Below are 5,847 nucleotides of genomic sequence, written 5' to 3' on the forward strand. Positions count from 1 at the left end.
ATATATATATATATATATATATAAAAGTGAATAGCAGATCATGCAATGCTATCTATATATCATGCTATCTTCCAAAACCCCAACAACCAAAAATAAATAAGAACAAGCCCACAATCTTATCTTACTATCAATGGCAACAAACACATCCTGCCATGTAGTCAAGGACCCACCTTCTCCCTTCATAAAAATTACCTTTGCCATTTAAAACTTACCAACAAAACATGAAAAGAAACAAAAGAAGAAGTTTTCTCAGTCAATGGCAACTAAACGTTTACTTTAATTGAAAACCTACCTTTTGCTTCAAGCTAAGAAGAAGAAGAAGAAGAATTTGATTATGAACAAAGAGACTAACAAGCAAAGCTATGGAGGAGAATGCAAAAGAAGTGAACCCCAGAAATCAACAACTATGAAGAGAATTAATTTAAATAGTATTTTTTAAAAAAATTAATTTTTTTTTTCAGAGCATTGCATGATCTGCTATTCACTTATATATATATATATATGCTATCTTCCAAAACCCTAACAACCAAAAATAAATAAGAAAAAAACAAGCCCACAATCTTATCTTGCTATCAAAGGCAACAAACACATCCTGCTATGTAGTCAAGGACCCACCTTCTCCCTTCAATTCAGAAAGAACAACGAGATGATGAGACAAACCAAAAGCTCTCTCTTTCACAACCACAAATCAAAACCATCCAAAGCCCTAAAATCTCAACCCGCTGATCAAAAACAAGAATATGATTTTGAATAGAATGCCAGCATTACAGCCTCCATGTATATACTTGTAGAGAATCACGTAAAACAAGTAAGAGCATATGTAAGCATATCAATACCCATATAATTTAATTTTTTTTATTAAAAAATATATTAATAATACTTAAATATTATTTTACATTAATTTTTTTTTGATATGATATATAATATAACTATTAGAGAATAATATAAATCATATCTTGAAATCTCATCTAATAGCTTAAGTTATTGGGTTGATATGGTTCTTTAAGATGGTATTAGAATTTTGATGATCAAGTGGTCACGAGTTTGAATCTCACCATTTATATTTATTTAATAAAAATTAAATACAAGGTAATGTGAACCTGTATAAGTTTCAAGCTCAAAAAACTTTCACTTAAGAGGATGTATTAAAAAATAATATAAATCATATCGTGAAGTCTCATCTAACAACTTGAGCTAGACAATTATCCTTGCTAAAAATAATGTTTAATATATAAACATAATCAAGGAAACTAGACTTGTAATCTACATGTATAAGAACTAGTTCAAGGATAATACTATCATGGGACAAAAGGCTAAAGATACTCTTTTCACACAAGGAACATGATAAAGTCAAAGAAAAACCGTCGTGAGTTCTTAGGCTTTTTTCATGAATGTTTACGGATTGGGTTTGTAGATTGGTGTTGCCTCCAAGATAAATTCATGGATGCTTCAATTAGTTTTTGAATTTGGTTGCTTAAACATGTAAAAAATCAAGAGAAAAAGGTGTGTTGTGTTTTTTAGATATTAGTGTTCTATCCAAAACCAATAGATCTTCTTTGCATGAAAAATACTAACTTACCTACTGAAAGGCTAACCTGTTAGCTTTCTTGGTGGGATCACATACTAACTGTTGAAGGAGTCACAACCACTTATAATTTTTCATAAAAAAATTAAGAATGATTGTTTGATAATTAGTTATTAATAAAAATAACCTAATATGCATGGGTGGGGAATTCATGGTTCGAAATGCATATGGATGGATTATTTATAATTCTTTTTTTTCTTTTTTTTTTTAATTTGGCTTTTATTAAACTAAATTATAAGTTAATTTATTGAGGGAGGTGGGATTTAAAGATAAGGGACAAGAAAAAAAAAACATAAGGAATAAAAGGCTCTAAGAAGTTTAGGCAAAATATTTATTATGGTCCTTGTACTTTATAAATTATAAATATTATATCTCTTTGGTTTCCAAAATTAAAGGGAAAATTTAATTTTAGTCTCAAACTTCATATTTTTTATGTTTCAACTCCTAATGTGAGATGGATGAAAGAAAGCCATCAAAATCCAGTGTTAGAGAAAAAATATATATTTTTACACCTATTTCAATACTAAAACAATTGAAATTTGTGTCAAATTATTTTTTTTGATGAGGCGAGCTTGTATTAAGGTTTTTTTACCTTCAAATTGGTAAACAAAAACAAATCTAATTTTAGCAAGATTTTTTATTTCAAGTTAATTTTAGGTTTTGAGATGGTTTTTTAAGACCATGAATGAGTTTATCATACTATCTATGATGTTTTTGGTTAAAAAATAAGTTAAAAATCTAGTTTTTTAATAAAAAAAACTATTAACCCTATTTTTTCAATCACCACCATTGTCGGGAACTAGACAATATACACAACATGTTGTCTAAATGTTTTTTTTTATAAAAACAATTAAGGTAGATGATATGCTATCAAAACATAAAAAGGTATAGTCTTATGGATCGTAATGAAATGGACCAGGCCCAACAACATCTATCCTTTAAAAAAAATTATTTTTTAAATTAATGTTTTTTTATGTTTTTTTTCTTTTCTTTTTTCTTTTTTTATTTATTAACACACTATGTGTATCAATTTATTTGATTACATGTATATATAAACCTTTCTATTTTTGCTCAGAGTTTTTTAACTATAAAAATATGTATATATAATTTTTAAAAAAAAATATTTGACATGCATCAAAACGCTGATGAAGTATATAGTATTATACTATAATGCTCAACCTATAACTCAAAAGGACTGGATTAACTAGCCCTCTATTTTTACAAGGCTGTGATATTAATACAAAATATTCTTTTTACCTTTGTTTATTATAAAGAAAACTAAATGAGGTATTGATTTTACTATAGCACTAGACACAAACTATTGTGAATTGAGACAATAAAATTTATATGGGTATGTTGTATAATTAAGAGGAAAATGAATATTTTTTTATTTTTTTATTAAAAAACTACTGGTGCATGTTTCACACGTTCCATTAAAGTAGGGAGCACTTGCGCCATTAAAGAGGCATTTCAAACGCTTCTCGGTGTCTAGATTTGGTGATCTGCCATATAAATAGATACGCAGGCGTGCCCTTTTTCAGATGGTGTAACGCATGTAAATATATCATGGTTGGATTGTCACGGGTGATCGATTGATTGTTTTTTTCTTTTCTCTCTCTTAACAATTCAAGTGTACAATTATCCTTTGTTTTTTTGTTATTTGTTTGGATTTAACATGAGTTGTCAGACCTAAACACCTTGGATATGACAAATAAGCTAAACTCAAGCTATTTCGGTGTGACTACTGATTAGTACTTAAAAGTGCATTTTTATCATGGTTTTATATCATCATTTTGCACTTGAAGTATCAATAACTCCTTAACTAAAATATGTTTTATAAGAATGTATCTAATAATATAAGATACCTATAAATTGTGGTAAATGTCTATTTTTAATGCAGGCCTATCACATAAATGAAAGGATTGATTGATGACTTGAAGAACTTAAATTGCATGGATAAAGAGATGGTCAAACTTAGAGAAGAGATGTCGGTGCAATCCAAACCGGAACACTGTTCGGTAATTGGGCCATATCTGGAGCTACAGATCTCAGATTTAGGTCCAATTTATATGGATGGAAAGGTAAGACATAGGCCTACAACTTTCATATGGAGCCCAAGATCTAAAAAGGCCATTATCAAGTCCAAATTGTAGCAACAACAAAGAAGCCCGAATCTGTCTTCCAGCCCGAGCACTATTCGGTATTTTGGCCATATCTGGAGTTCTAGAAGTCCAAATGAGCTGAAATTTTTACACAAGAAAGCTGAGACAATTGCCTACAACTTTCATGTTTACAACTGGCTCCAATTTGGACGTTATCAATGACGTTTTGGGCAGACAAGAGAAGATAAGGATTGTCACCAAGTCAAAAGTTGGTCACCCACTTATCAATTAGTCATCAAATCAATAGTTCCCATTTTTGGCCTATAAAAGGAGGCATTTGCCATGCATTTAGGCATCTTGGTGTTCAGATCAAGATCATGCTCTTCCTTTCTCTCTTTGTATTTTTTATGCTTTGTTTTCATTAATATTAAGTTTATGCCTTTCATTTCCTTTCCTTTACTTAGTTAACTTTTATGTTCTTATTTTGTTTATCTATTTTGCTTTCTTTCATTATGTCTAGCTAAGTTAATTATGTCAAGGTGAAAAGGTTACACTAATGGTGTAAGAATAAGTATAATGTAAACTTAATATGGACTTTAATGTTTGATACTAACATGTTTTATATTTGCTATCTTGTTCACTCTTTAATACTTTGCTTGTTAAATGACTAATCTTGATTTATGTTGTATAACACTTGGTACAACAAATGCTTGGCACTTTCATAGCCCATAATGTATGGTATAACCGACACCTGAGCTATGAAAGGAACTTGATTTGTTGTTAACATAAGTTATAATCATGAATGCTTGACGAGATTTACAAGTATTAGCATTAATTGAATAAGATGACTAATGTAATCATGTTAACAATTTGGCAACAATATTAAGCTTAAAAGCCTTTGGTCTGATAACCATATTTGATGTCAGAACTAGGTGTTGGTCTGATATAATTACTAGACCTAAGCTTTGTAGGGTTGACAATCTTGTACGAGTGTACTGTGGACCAACACACAATACATTGCATACTTTCAAAGGAAATTTTCCAAGCTCTACAGGCTTGGGATAGGGCTCATATTGTCTTTTGATATAAAGTTAAATTATTATTTTACTTTTTAGTTAAAAAAAAATTGAAGCTTTAAAAATATTCTAGTATTTTTCATAGGCTCATTGGTGTTAAATAATTCAATGAGGTATAGTAGTCTTTTGATGATTATTTGTATAGTAAAACTATTATTTTATCCTCATGGTTAACAAAATTAAGACTTGTTATCCGGGAGTTTTTTGGTCTTCCACAAATTGTTAAATAGTTAAAATATATTTTTAGCCTTGAAAAAGAAAAAAAAGCTTAGTGTATGAATGTATTTTTTTCACATTGTTTTTTGTATAGTTTCTATAATTATGAGAAATATTTTAATATTATTTTAAATTTTAAAAGTTATACTGAACTTATATTTATCAGAGTCTGGCAAACACGTAAAACCTAAATTACATGATTATCAACCCTAAAAAAAAATTTAGAAGTTGCATGACTCACAAACCTAAAACATTTAATTGTAATATAGCTGTCAGATTAAAAACGTTAAAAATATTTTTTATATATTTAATGTTTTTTATATTTTAAAAAAATTATATTAATCAGTTATGAAGCAATAGTCGTATTCTTTTAAAATGAATGGCAGAAAATAACAACTAGTAATACAATAAAATGTGTCGGCGAGGCGAGCGCTCAAACTCCGGCTCTGCTGTGAATAACTCTTGTCGACAAACTCACACACAGTTCACAGGCGAGGTCTCTATATGTACGCGTACTTGTTGTCCGAAAGTAACAAGTGACATTGCTTGATAGCGCAGATTAATTAGTTCTCACCTGCCATCGGAGATAATGTGTTGACAAATGTGGGCACGCATAGAAAAAGTGCTTGTACTGCTTTGAAAATAGAAAAAAATCACGTGCATGCATACATATAGAGTCGGTTTGGAAAATTGTTTTAAATCGTTTTTTTATTCAATTTTTTTTATTTAAAATTAATTTTTTTTTTAAATATTTTTAAATAAAAAATAATACATGATACCAGTGTTATTAAACCTGGCCTGACCTGGGATCCGGTCAACCCAATAGCTAGACCGGTTTGGGTTTAATAAAAGACCGGCTGGGGGGGGA

The sequence above is a fragment of the Populus euphratica genome, unplaced genomic scaffold (genome assembly GCF_000495115.2).
Source record: "Populus euphratica unplaced genomic scaffold, PopEup_1.0 scaffold10.1, whole genome shotgun sequence".
Taxonomy (NCBI): domain Eukaryota; kingdom Viridiplantae; phylum Streptophyta; class Magnoliopsida; order Malpighiales; family Salicaceae; genus Populus; species Populus euphratica.